Below are 14,614 nucleotides of genomic sequence, written 5' to 3' on the forward strand. Positions count from 1 at the left end.
TAGGAGGCACTGCTGTCCAATTACAAAATTCTGTCACATTCAGCACATGTTTACTAACAGGAGGCCCTGCTATCAGTTATCCCACCGGTCTGACACCACAGCATACATTAGATCTTACTTACAGGGAGGCTGCTGTGTACAGCTGCAGATAAGGCATACTAATCTGAAATGCCCCTCTGTAGAAACGGAAGTGCTTAGGATGAAAGAGCCATCCAGCTAAATCGAGCAGGAGCTGCAGAGAAAGGTGGCGCCTTGATTCTCTCTCTCTCACACACACACACACACACACACACACACACACACACACACACACACACACACACACACACACACACACACACACACACACACACACACTGTCTGGCTTCGCACCCGAGCGCAGTTACAGGCATATCAGTCCTCTCTCTGAAAACAAAGTCCTCTTCCTTAAGGACAGGCGGGCTGCGCTGGGTCTCCAGGGGGGGCTCCTCTCATGTACCACACGCCAGCACCTGAACTCGTGAGGGATAACACAGGAAGCCTGGAGAATATTGGGAAGAATCCTACCCCGTGACCTAAAACAGGGATCACAAACCCTGTTCCGGATCCCCGCTCACCTGCTGGTGTCTCTTCCAGCTCGTTGACTGTTCTCAGCTCTTAAACACGTCGCCGGTTTCCCTTTGACCGGTGCACTTCCTAAGTCACGTAAACTCCCCAGCGTCTGAGCAGAAAGGGAAACGTTCAAATATCCCGGTCCAGTGGCTCGTTAGTTCAATTAAGGCTTTTCGATAAGTGTCGAGATCCCAGCAGGTGCGAGTCTGGGGCTGCAGTCCTGTGATACAGGGGTTTCCAGTCCAGGGGCTCGGGACACACGCTCCTGAGCTCTCAGTCACAGAATCGAACCCCCGACCGCCCTGCTCGCAGGGCTGATCTGAGCTCTTCAATTGTTTTCAGCTCCTAAATGTGCCGGAGGCAGCCGTTTAAGTTGTGTTTCAGGTCAGTAGGTGTAACGTGAAATCTCCAACTCTTGCATGGAAATAAAAAGGGTCCAATTAAGCAATTTGCCAGTTCAATCAATTGGGTAAAGAGCTCAGCGGGAATTCTATAATACATTTAATAAACCATGATGAATTAATAGGCCTATTAATTATATACTATGGCCTTAGTATATGATTAATAGGCTAATGTATATAATTAATAGGCCATGGCACATAATTAATAGGCCAATGTATATAATTAGCAAGTCATGGTATATAATTGATAGGCCAGGGTATATGATTAATTGACCGTGGTATTAATTAGTAAGTCATGGCATACACTACAAGAAATTTGATAGTATTTGGTTAAAACAACAGTGTCATACTACCAATGTCAATGTAATAAACTTAGCATCCAGTGTTAATTCAGTGTTAGCAGAATCCAAAGTAAACAGTGGAAAGCAAAAACAGCCCTCAGAACGTAAATCTCCATGAGACACAACTGTCCACAACTTTCACCACTACACCATCTCCACTCCCCAGGCCATCCAGTAAAACTCCTCCAGTCTGCAGGCTGACCATTTCCTCAGACAAACCAGTAATCTCACACCACTGACCACCCGATCTCCACAGCCTTCTTGTCCACAGTGTCCTTAACTGTCCACAGCCTCCATCATCTCACACCACTGACCACCCGCTCTCTACAGCCTCCTTGTCCACAGTGTCCTTAACTGTCCACCTTCTTCTACAGGACAGAGTAAGCCCAGGTGATCCCCAAACTACTTTCTCAGCTTCCCTCGGCTCTTGGAGGCCAACTATACTGCAGATGCCCGTCTCGCGCGTCCCTCAGAATTGTCTGCACCCCCCCAGGTCCCACCTCCTCGTGTCACACTTCTCCCGCTGTCCCCCTCACGCCCCATTCACCTGAGGGGAACCACGTTATGACCGTTACCTTTATCCTTCTTACTTTCAACCTCTGAGCGTGCGATTAGCCTCCGCCTGTTCCTCCGCAGCTCGGAGCCAGATCATCTCTCGTTCCCGACCGTCACGCGGCGCTTTGCTTTCATTCTAAAAATCTCTTCTGACATGAACTCGCTCTCTGACGTGGGGGTCTTGTTTTATAGACCCACACACACACACACCCTTAAGCGCAGTTAACCTGAAGCGCAAGGCACGGTTGTCACGGGGCCTCCAGACGCTTTGTTCACCTACCGCTACTCCGCTTGCTCTTGCATTCACTGGAACCGAATCACATTAAAGGGGCCTATTAGCGTAGGAAATTTCCAAATCTCTGCCTGAAGGAGAGCCGGGAGAGCTTGTTGTAAAATTAAAAAAAATTAGCCATGCTTGACTATTACTGGTAAACATGTTTAGCCATTTTATTATTATTATTATTATTATTATTATTATTATTATTATTATTATTATTATTATTATTATTATTATTACTTGGGGAGAAGTCAAGTGCTAAACTACAGCATTCCCCGCAGTAGCCCGCGGTCTTGGATGACTGCGCCTGGATCTGCAGCAGACCGGACGAGCGAGAGGGGAGACGGGCTTCGATGCCTTCGGGCCGCCGGCGGACGGTGGAGTCCACGCGTGTGTAAATAAATAAAAAAAAAAAACCCACAGCGCCCGGAGGGTGCACGCGGTGTCGCTTCGTAGTGAGCGCCGCCAGCAGTTTGTTTAGGGACGGGCAGTAAACCCAGGTTCGAGGCGGGCTATTACAGTACCGTTCTGGTTCTTGGAGTTCACGTGTTGATTATACTGTATGTCGCATTTCGACGCCTTGTCACCAGTAACCTCTTCTCAAGTCGCTCCTACTGGAGAGGGCTTGGTCCGGGTCGACGCGAGATCAGTCCCAGCGCCAGCTCGGTAGGAACACCCCGCCGTCTCGCGCTCGTCTTCACACGACCCCCGACCAGCCGGGCCAGCAAAACACCCGGGTCGAGCTGCGCCGCCCCCCCCAGCGAGGGGGCACGGGGAGCTGTGAACCCCGGGAGGGGTCAGTCGAATCTTTCGTCCCCCTGCGCGGAACAAACCCCTCGCCTCCTCCTGCCGAGAGGCTCGTTCACCTCCTGGACAGCTCCCACGGCCAGCAGAGCCACGCGAGGCCCGAATGTCTCCTTCACACGGCGTTCTCGCTTGCCCGCGTGTGACATGCGTGGCCCCCGGGGCGTTACAACCGGGGCAAGAAGTCACGCCAGGCCGCCAGAAAAGAAAGAGATAAAAACGCTCTTCATCAGCTGATTTGCAGGGAGAGTCTTCGAACCTACATGACGCGTCGGATACCAAAGGGCAAAAGCTAAATGTCTAGCCAAGAGGTAAAAGTAATTAAAAATAATAATGAGCGAGACCTCACTGCCTTTAAGAATTAAGGGAGGGTTTCTCTTAGTCCCTGCCGCGAGGAAATGGGGGGTCTTGTCAACCGCGCGACGGCAGGAAATGCATTTCTTGCACCGGCATCCGAGGTCTCGCTCTAGAACTCTCTCGAGCTCAGATCGCCTAGCCCTGCGCGCGCGGGGGACCGGGGCCGCACAGCTGCGCTCTTCCGAGATCCAGATGTTCCCGGTCCTCTCTGCGGCGATTCCAGGATCGTGGATAAGTCTGAAGTGTTTACACGGAATGTGTTTCGGCGCGGTCGTACGTTCACTGGACAGTGGCGGTTAGCATATTTAATTACATTGCGTATATATTTTAGACTTTAATTCACGGCATTCATATAGCGCTTTCCATCGTTAAGGACCCCGAAGCGCTGTGCAAGTGCCATATAAAAACCTGGATGAGAATACAGAGAAGAACACAGTGGCTGTTTTTTACGCAGTAGAGCAACACCTTGAACAGCAGCAGCATCACCCCGAGACTGTCTCCACCTGGGAAAGCGCCTGTCAGGGTCAGCACCCGGGGCGGAGGTATAGAACACTGCACATGTGCACTCAAACCAAGAGAACCTGTGGCGTGTTATTACTGCCTCTTGCAGCACACACACACATGCGTGTGTACCTGAGAATTAACTTGAAGATGAACATAAAAACCACACAACACCAAAGGGGTTCCTAATTGTATGGGGCTTAAAGAACCGCACGCCAGGCGCGTCTAATGAGTAACGATGTCGCTGATATTGCGGTTACTGATCTTTGTCGTCTTTGTTGCCACTTTGCAGCTCTCGACGTGCAAAACATGCGGCCAGGAAAAGTCGCTTCGCCGTGATCCCGGCGCCAAGCCCATCCTTCACGCGCGCCGCGGGCTGGAGCCTGCCTCGCGACGGGCTCGCGCACCACACGGCCGCTGCTCGCCCCGCGAGCGCCCCCGGCTGGCCGCGCGCCGCGCAGGGCCGCCCGCTTCCCGGCCGGCGGGCGCGAGGGTTTTCGGGGGGGGGCGCTACCCGCTGAAGCCCCGAAATTCGGCGTCAGGGGGCGGAAGGGTTCAGTTCCCGGGTGATTCTGTGATTTCAGTGATTCTGAAACGAACCCCGGCCCCTGATACAGCCGCCGGTGCCTACAACGCCTCAACAGCCAGGCTAAGTTGACGTCTTACTGTGGGGGGGAGGAGGTTATTTACCAATACAATAATAACAATTGCTACCATGATTAAACTTGCATGAGTGTGCGTCTTGAGGTGCGCTGAGGTTGCTGGTGTGTGTTTTTTTTTGCCCTCTTAAGTCGTTAAATATTTGAAGAGAAAGATGCGATGGGGCTGTAGGCAATTCTCAGAGAGAGAGAGAGAGCGAAGAAACACGCCAAGTGTGGAGATGGTGCGCGGAAAACAAACACACACACAAAAAAAAAAAACAACCCAGCAGTCGCAACTTCGGACGGATCACCGCGAGCCTTACCTTGCCAGACATCCGGGAGAGGTGCGTCGCGTGGTGCTCAGCTGAAGACCCCCCCCCCCCTAAAACCCCAACAAAAACCCCGGTCTTTCTCAGGAGGAGGGAGTGGAGAGAGGAGGGGGGGGAAACCAACCTTTAAAACAATCCCCCCAAAAAGCAGCAGGGTGAGGCGGGCGGTATCCAACAAGTCACGCAGTCGAGACGACCTCCAGCGGGGACGGCATGTCGGAGCCCGAGCGGCGCGGGCTGGCTCAGCTCCGCGAGCCGGAGCAGCGCGGTAGCCTTGGTAACTCCGTCTCCGCCGACTGTGCTCGCGGAAGCGACTCCGGCGGCTCCGGAATCCGCATTTCCATTCCACGTGCCTCCCCGCGATCCGAGTATCTTTTTTTTTTTTCGGTGTGTGTGTGTGTGAGTGAAACACAACAGCAACCACCACCACCACCACCACAACAAAAAAAGAAATGATCCCGGGCTTGTTCAGATAACCCGCGCCCGTCGGCAAGTTACTGTGAATAACACCCCCCGCGCACGCACACACACACACCAAAATCCACACAAAACAGAGGCACCAGTGTCACGCAGTAGCTCGACTCCGAGAGGCATCCGTAACACCCATGAGGAGGGGGGAAAAACCAATTTTATCAGACTCGGAGGTGTTTCAAAGCGGTACGGAGAATCGGTTTCTGGAGGCGAGGTGCTGCCTCTGTCCGTGTAGCGACTCTTAGCTCCTTTATTCCTTGTGTGGGGGAAAAAAATATCCTCGGATAATTGGGGTAAAAAGTCCAGGAGCGACGCGGCGTTTAATCTTCCTTTAACTTTTTTTATTTCGTCTTCGGTCTCACCGCTTTGTTTCTTCACTCCCCCCACCGCACAGACGCGCAGAAATAAGAGATTTCTGCCACTTTTGGCTGCGCTCCCGCACAGCACAGCAGCCAAAAATACCAGCGACGGCGCTACACCTTCACCTCGGAGCCCAGGCTCGGACGCGCTCGGCTGCTCTCTCCGCCTGTCGGGGCGTGAAGACGGCCCTCGCCGTCCAGATACACCCAGCGTTTGTCAGAGGACGGGTCGCGGAAAAGTCCCGTTTGTCGCCTATGGCATCGCGGTCTTTTTTGGAGAAGCCGACAGGAGGGAAACTATCTCGTCTCCTTGCCACAGCCTACCTGAAAAACGCTCATGTTTTTTTTTTTCCTCTCGTCGCCTTCTTCTTCTTAAAATCGCTGCACAATCCCTTTCCAGCCGCCGCTGACTTCGCTTTTAAGAGCCAACTTCGTCTCCTGTTCCCTCCGCCACCACCACCACCAGCGGCACCAGTACCTCAGCGCCGGGTCGGACGGCGGAGCGACTTCATCTCGAGCGCCACGGGCCACGCGCCCCGGCCCGCCTCCCGAAACGCCGCGCGAGCGCCCGGCACACGGCGCACGGACACGCACGCGGGCGTCTCGCGCTCGCCAGGAGATCTCGGCGGCAGTAGCAGCAGCAGCGGAGCGCCTGTCCGTCCTCTGCCGCAGAGAAGTCCTACAGCGTTGGTTTGGTTTCGGTTAAAGCCTTCTTGCACAGGAGGAATAAAACACCCAGCCCCGTCTTCTCGCGTTCTCCTGCAAGCTCTCCCTCTCTCGGTGCCGCGCTGCTAGGGAGGGTTTCAAGGGAGCAGCACCCGCGCCGTTGTCGCCGCGCTGATTAGCACCGTCGCTCGGGAGAGGAGCGGCGAGGCGTGGAGGCGACCGGGGCTGTGGTGGGTGTGGGGGTGTGTGTGTGTGTGTGGCGGTGGTGTTGGGGAGGGTGGGTTCGAGCGCCGCATCACTCACGCGTGAAACGGCGCCGACACGGGAAGAGCGCTCAAACCCACATGTAAAGGCATTTTGGCGCAGATAACACAACAAAAACACACAAAACTACAAATACACGCCGGCTTGTTGGGGCTTTTTTTTATTGCACCGCGCATTCGGTTCGCGTCTGATCCCAAAACAGAGAGTAAGATCAAAATCAGGAACCGCAGAACAGAGTCCCTCTCCGGAATTCGAGGAACAGTGAGCTACAGTCCGCACTGGACGGGCCGAGTCTGAAATTCCGGTAGGAATCGCGCGGCGGGCCGTCCACGCCCATCCCGCCGTGTCCCGTGTCCACACCAGCTCTCCAAACAGTTATGTGATTATTTTACCCGCTAAAAATAATCATGACAACAACAACCACAAAAAAAAACAAACAAAACCAACGCGTTTTGAACACAAGATGCTGCCCGGAGCCGGTAGCGTGCAGGAACAACGCCGAGCGCCAGCGCGAGGATGTCCACGCCCCGCAAAGCCTTCTCGGGGTCGGGGAGCCTCGTGAGGCGCGGGGGGCGCATGACATCACCGAAGTCCCGTCGCTCGAACGCCCCCCCACCTGCGCCCCATTCTCACGAGGCGTTTTGAATTGGAACCATTTGGAGAAAAACACCGAAATGAAGGGCTTTCGTTTTGTTCGGGGTATCGCGTCTAAACAACAATTCTATCAACTGCAGCTGGTATTCTGTACCCCCTTTGAAAACCAGGCGGATAGGGTGACTTTTTTTTTTTAAATCAAAATGTGTTTAACTTCGGCACACACGCGTGTACATTTAGCGTAGCTCATCCGCCTCCTCCGTGTAAAACGTCATTCGTGTGGCCTCTTGCTTCTGCCGTCTGCTGCTCCAGGTCTCGCACACGTACGAGTTTACGGCACGGTTCATGCGACCTGTTGTTCCTGCGTGGTGCGTGACCGCCGCTCGTGGCCACGGGGACTTAAACCCGAAGGACGACATCACAGACGGGTTACAAGACCAGTCCGTGCTCCAACACAGGAACAAGAGAAAACACATCAAGCATGAGACAACCCCCCCCTTCTCTCGCACACGCACAAGTCACGTTATCACTCGCTGGGAACACTCTTACGATAGCGGCTGCCCTCGACACTTGCTCCAGTTTCACGAGTTTTTTTTTTAATCTATCCGCGTGCTCACGTGAAGACACACACTTCGCCACGCGGCGTAAAACGAGTCGGAAATAACCGATACAGGGAAGAGATTCGGTCTGTGCGCGTTTTTAACTGAGCGTCCGGGCTTTGCAAACTTGGCATTTGGTGCTCAAGCACCATTTGGTGGAACCGTGACAGCACGGCCGGGCCCCATCACTCTGCGTTGTCAGACCGGAGTTTCTGTGCTTCCTTTCGATCAGGCAGATCGACCGGGGCTCGGGCCGCTGCGGAGCGGTCTCGGCCGGGACAAGATCTCATCGTGCCTTCCTTGCCGGTCATCGGCTCGCCCGGACGATGAACCTCCCGTCGCGCTCCCTCTCCCTTGTCGCGGGCTGGGCGCGCAGCGCGAGTTTGAGATCTCGTGCCTCCCTCAGGCGGGAGGTCCCAGCCCTCTCCCTCCCTCCGGGTTGCGCACTCCCCCACAGAGCACAGCTCTGACTCCTGAGGTATGGTGGCGCCGCTGGGGGGGGGGAAGAGTCCCTTGCCGACAATGTCAAGGAAAGAAGTCAAGTCTCCCCCCTGCATGCGCGGCCTTGTCAGGTGTAAAATAACACCTTCTCTTCAGCGCTGTGGTCCGTGCTTTCTATAAATCGCATCGCGTTTGTATTCTCGCAATCTCTTGTGAATTACCTCGCATAAAGAGGTCAGACGAAAGAATACAGACCCACCTACTACTAGGTAGAAATGAACAGGGAAAACATCCTATGCAATAAACCTGCTCCCACCCATCTGTTTCCGAACCACTTCGTCCAATTCATGGTCGTGGGGGAGCTGGAGTCTATCCCAGCATGCAACGGGCACAAGGCAGGGTACACCCTGGACAGGACGCCAGTCCATCACAGGGCAGACACAGACACACACACTCACACCCTGGACAGGACACCAGTCCATCACAGGGCAGACACAGACACACACACTCACACCCTGGACATGACACCAGTCCATCACAGGGCACACACACTCACACCCTGGACAGGACACCAGTCCATCACAGGGCACATACACTCACACCCTGGACAGGACACCAGTCCATCACAGGGCACATACACTCACACCCTGGACAGGACACCAGTCCATCACAGAGCAGACAAACACACACACACACACACACAGTCGCACCAGGGCTGAACTCCCTAGAAGCCAGTTAATCCACCAGCATGTCTTTGGACTGTGGGACGAAACCCACGCCAACGCGGGGGAGAAACACGCCAACTCCACGCAGATCACACCGCAGGTCCACAACCGAACCCGTGCCGGCACGTACTGTAGGTTAACAATATCTTTTTAAGGCCCCCCAGCCCCGTCAAATTACTGTCTGAACGAGACACAGAATTGGCAGGTTTTCCCACACTTCCACTTGTTTCCCCTTACCAGCATAAAACGTGCCGCACGTCTGCGTCAGGCCATGCACGGTCAGGCTAAAGCGGGACACAGGGTGTTTGTGCTTGCTCTCTTTGTGCTCGGTGTTGTGTCCTTGGTGCGCTTCGGCCTTGGCGTGGCGGCGTCGATCGACTCTCCCCTGCACGTGCATCGGAGCCGCGCGATGTGGGGGGGGGAGGGGGGAGAGGGAGCGGGCGCCCATCAAACATTTACCGCCGCGCGCTGTGTTTACAGCTGTTCTTTTATGTCCGAAACAATACAGGACAACCAGGCTACAACGGCTCGCATTAATGTTTCAGGATGCTAATTGGGACGGTCCCCCGCAGGCTCCTCTTTGAATTCTGTAACATCAGAGGGCTGTGCCCACATCCACCAAGAATGACATGAAACGTCCAGCGGACTTCAGTCAGGTGAGAGCTGCTCTCTTGGTGCCGTCCCGCCTCCTCGCTTTCCTCCCGTGCTTCATCAAAAAGATCCGAAACTCAGCCCCTGTCCGCCAGAATTCAGGGAAACAGCGGCTGGGGTGTTACTGGGGCTGTGCGGAGGAACAATATATACGGGATCTGTAGAGTCTCATCTGTAGCGGGTGAAAAGACTTAAAAAGGCGGAAACGATGTGATGATGTTGTGGAAAACCGGGAAACGGGAAAGCTTTATTAAGGTTATTCCAGGCGTTGGTGAGACTCGGCGATCCTGGTGGGATACACTGAAGGGATACATGTGTACATAACGTATGCATCATTCCGGACTCGAACAGACGTGTTACACACACGGGCCAAGGAAGACCAACCCTTTCAGATTTGAAGGCTACGAGGAGGGGTTGTTGTAAGACCTCTAAGGGTGTTTTGTTAAGAATAAAACAAGGTCTGAAATGTTTCCTATCGCAATTTGCAGCTCTGCATTTAGCAGCCTGTATGATTCCCAGCAGCTATAATAACTGCTTCGAATCATACAGTCTGCAATTGCTTCTGCGGTAAAAGAGCTGGAAATGAATAAGACGGCGTTGGGTCTCAGACGTTTCGTTTGACAGCTGTTACTTCCTCATCGGAGAAAGGGGTGAGAAAAAACACTCAAATCTGGCTGCTCGGGTCAGCCGCCACACCTGCGGTTTTACCGCTGTGGGCTACCGGATCCGACGAATCGATCTCCTGCTCCCCCGGCGCGCGCGCGCCCCTGTGGAGACGCCTCCCTCGGACACGCGCGCCCCTGCCGCGTCCCGTGATCCACCTGCATGCCCACAGGCCGGTACTGTCTCTGACGCCACCCCCACCGCCCATCGCTGCCCGCTGCAGTTTAGCCACACCGGTGCTTCTCCACAAGGGGAACTTACAGTTTGCCCCCAGCCGGGACCTGATGATCCGACCAACGGAGTCCGGCTGGAAATGGGCCCAGGCAGCGGCCAGATTGCTGCCTATCGATCCCTGGAAACCTTCGGGGCCGTCTCACCCCGCACCAGCGCTGGGGGAGCGTATCGCAGCATCTCTGCACGATGAGTGGAACCGATATCCAAATGCCCGCTGAAACATATTCAATCATACCCGAATAGGAAAGTCCTTCCTATTTACAAAATGCGTCAGCTCACCTCAGTAGGGTGGTCAGTATTGCTGCCGGTCAGCGCTGGGGCCCTGGGTTGAGTTGTGGACCTGGGGTGCTGTCTGTGTGGAGTTTGCACGTTGTTCCCAGGTTTGCATGCGTTTCCTTCTGACGCCCTTCCTCCTGCAGTCCAAAGACATGCTGGTGGTTTAACTGGCTTCTGGGAAAACTGGCCCTGCTGTGTCTGTGTGTGTGTGCGCCCAGTGATGGACTGGTGTCCTGTCCGGGGCGTACCCTGCCTTGCACCCATTGCCTGCTGGGACAGGCTCCAGCTTCCCCCACAAGCCTGTTTCAAGCAAATAGAAAATGGAAGGATGGCTTCTCAAAAAACATTGGGAGCCCATCTCCTATTTTTCTTCATTCCTCACGAAGGACAAAACAAGCTCCCAGACATTAGTTCAGATCCGGTCCTCGCCAGGCTTCGCGGCCCGTCCTTTAGGATCAATAGGAAACCTTACTGTGTCTTCCGTGGCAATGCGCTGTTTAGGGCTGTTCCAAGGTCAGCCGCGCTGTGCCTGTTGGAAGTGTTGCTCAATGGACTGTACTGCAACACATCTGTTGACATTTTCAGTACACTCGCATAACACTGCATCGTTCTGGGCAAGAGACCGGGCGGGGGTCTCACTTGGCCGGGCCACGTGCCCGGTGATTCATCCAGCGGAGGAGGAGGAGAGCAGAGTTTGAGCGGCCCCTGCTGGCGAGAAGCGGAACCGCGCCCCAAGGCCACCTCAGGGTGAGGTGTTGTGTAAAACCACAAGCCCGATGGCAGAGTGGGCCTGAGCCCTCCGTCGTGAAAGGGGTGCTTCCCCCCCTATTGCCTTCGACAGCTGAAATAAAAAAGGAGAAGAGCGTAATCCCGTCTTTCCAACTGCTTCAGTGTTACGACGTTGGTTTAAATCTAGATGTTTGAGTAGGGAGCCACGTCAGCATGTGGAGGCTGCCAAGATAGATAGATAAGGCTTTATTGATCGGGGACGGGGGACTTAATTGAAAGGGACAGGTATGAAGATACGTGAATTCCACTCTGAAGGGTCAAGAAAAGAAGCACCACGTTTCTTCATTTAACCTCCAGCGTGGAACGGACATTCACCTGCTCCTTCGTTTTCGTCTACACGACCACTCCCAGGTCCGCGTAAACGCCCCGGGTGTCACTGGACTGCCTCAGGGCAAGACGGAATCATGCAGGACGACCGCTTTTAGGAAGAACTGCCCCCGATGCCCCTTTCTAGTGCCCAGTACCACACCAACACGGCACCTCACATGGAATCAGGCAGGCCATCGTCACCACAGCCTTTACCTTATGTAACACAGTTCATGATACATCGCCTTGGACTCCAACGCTAAGGCCACAGCCAGGTTTTGCAAGATCCGCTGTTATCTGAATATTTTGCAGTGGCAGAAAAGATCATGCATGACTATGAACAGCAATATTGTGAATCATCTTAGTTTAAAGGAGATTTATCATCTGTAAATAGGGGGGGTTTACTGCTGCTTTTACATAATGAAACTATAGATCTTACCAAGCTAATATCCCCTTACCCCAAGGGACTGTCACTGTGCCACAGGTACATTTTTATCTTGTGAGTTTTCCCAAGTTCGTTTTGAGTTATTTCTGCAATGGCGTGAGGATGCACAGAGATTGTTCGAGACTGGAGAACTCCGAGTTCTAGTAGGGGGAAGAAAATTAAGTCAATCCACGCAGCTAGCTTCCTTTTACCAGAAAACAACTCAGAATTATACATTTCTACAAAACTGTCAACCTACTGTCATTACCATTCATGTCTCATCATGTTTTTCCGGTCTCTGGGGAGGGGCACGGTTCCCGAATTTCATTTTCTGAGCCCTTACTGCAGCTATCAAATCATGAATTCATTAAGCTGAACTCGTCACTCTTAATCCGAGCCTCGCACCTTACAATAACAGGCCTGGTCCACAGATGTAGAGGAAAAGACAGAGAGAGTCAAGTCATTTGTACCCCCCTGACAAAAAAAGGTGAAAAGACTTGTTTTACAAACCACACCTTCTCCCAGGATGGAATCTACAATCCCCCAGCCCCCTGCCTGTGAAAACAGTTTCACTCCTCCCCCAGACACACAAGACATTAAGGCTGGCAGAATGATGACCTCCGCCCTCCCACACACACAAACCGCGTGACCTCCTGGCCACGCGGACCACCAGCAACCAGCCCTTCCACAGAGAAACTGAACCCTAACAGCCAAACTGAATCTCTTAAACTCAACCCGTCCCCATCCCTGCCTCGTGAGCTGAGCTCTAACAAGGCTGCCCACTTGTGGGCTGAGTCAGTGGTCACTTTCTTGTGTCCTGGAATAGTGTTAAGGAAATAAGCCTGCCCAGCTGTGGGCTGAGTCAGTGGTCAATATCCTGCATCCTGCTATAGCATTATGGAAATAAGCCTGCCAAGGTGTGGGCTGATTCAGTGGTCAATATCCTGCACCCTAGTATAATGTTAAGGTACCAAGGCTGTCCACTCATGGCTGTGTCAGTGGTCACTATCCTGAATACTCATGATCAAGAAGAGCCATCCAACATTGGCTAAAGACCACTTTAATCTTACCTCCTTAAAACAATAATTGGTTCAATTAAGGGACTTAGTTGGAGATCCACAGGGCGAGAGAATGAGCATGGCTTCAGGCAGTCTCTCTGTTGCCTTAACCCAGTTAATAACGTGCAACAATGAGACTTTCCAGTCTTTTCTTCACATCACGTTTCTTAAACAAAGCTGCCAGTTTCACAACACTAATGAATCTTCATAAGCTCATCTGTAACCTCCAAAAGCCTCAGAGCTCCCAGTGATTAAAGGAGGGGTAATTAGCCCATTAGTACTCCAATTCAGGCTCCGGCGAAACAAGGGGGGAGGCTCAGCTAGATGGAAAGGCAGACCGGGACCGGTGCGGTCACCGGGACGACGGGGCTCCGGGGCAGAGCTAACGAAGGAGGCTGGCTAACGAGACCAGCACGAAGGTTCAGATACCAATGTGGTCGATTGCCTCTGCACAGAGATGCAGAGTCACGGTGCTTCTATATTTAGAGATCTTTATGTAAGCTAGGTGAATCATTCCTCCTGCTCTCTCGCACACACACACTCATCCTTCCATTTCATCACAGTCTCCACTCTGTTCCTCGCGCATCAGATTCATTTCGCTGGTCGCTGCTCTTGTCCCCAGTGCTTCTTACCTTCCCACCTGTTCATACGGCCGAGTATTGCACCGGAGCGATCCGGATGAAGTATCCGTTGTTCAAGGGCACTGCAGCACAGCCTTACCTGGGATTCGAACCCGTGACCTCCCCAGTCACAAGTTCAGATCCCTAGCCCTTACCGCTGCACGTACCCTCTGTGCACTCTCTCTCTCTCACTCTCACACTAAGGCGCATCGTATTTCAAGTTCACTCCTCTCCCTGCATCTGTCTCACTCTTTCACTTCAGACGCAGTGTTAACATCTCGTGCACAAACGCACAACCCAACAGGATCCCTCTCCCACGTTCTTTGTATATTTGAAGCAGCACTGGGATGCTTTATGATTTCCTGGAGCTCTTCCTCTTGTTTCCCAGTTTCTCCTTTTTTTTTTACTTTGTTAATGGCAATTAAAAATGCCAATTCGTTTTCGAATTGCGTACGCAGCCCCTTTGAGAGCTGGCCATTGCTTTTAACACTCGGCCCTGCGGAACCCACGTGCCCGTACAGACCGGATCAGCGATTCCAGGGAAATAAAACACAATGCAGGGAAAGGGGAATGCACCCGTCGTGCAGAAGAATCTCACGTAGGAGCGGTCGCGTCGGCGTGCAACGCCCAAACCTGGGAGGGCAGAGATTTCATATGAGCACGAACCCACGTAGGAC

General features: G+C 53.3%; 1 protein-coding gene across 4 annotated transcripts in view; it reads right to left on the reverse strand.

Annotated features, from left to right (window-relative positions):
- The window catches only part of LOC148648692 (voltage-dependent T-type calcium channel subunit alpha-1I-like), a 144,976-nt gene extending 130,368 nt beyond the window's left edge, over nucleotides 1-14,608 (reverse strand). For 2 of the 4 annotated variants that reach the window (XM_088606501.1, XM_088606502.1), the window contains exon 1: nucleotides 4,792-14,608. The gene's annotated coding sequence lies outside the window, so the exon portion shown is untranslated. The remainder of the gene's footprint in view (nucleotides 1-4,791) is intronic. The other 2 variants (XM_088606500.1, XM_088606499.1) reach the window with 2 other exon arrangements.
- Between the last annotated feature and the right edge of the window lie 6 nt (nucleotides 14,609-14,614).

This window comes from Lepisosteus platostomus, chromosome 14 (assembly GCF_059453375.1).
Source record: "Lepisosteus platostomus isolate fLepPlt1 chromosome 14, fLepPlt1.hap1, whole genome shotgun sequence".
NCBI classification, from domain to species: domain Eukaryota; kingdom Metazoa; phylum Chordata; class Actinopteri; order Semionotiformes; family Lepisosteidae; genus Lepisosteus; species Lepisosteus platostomus.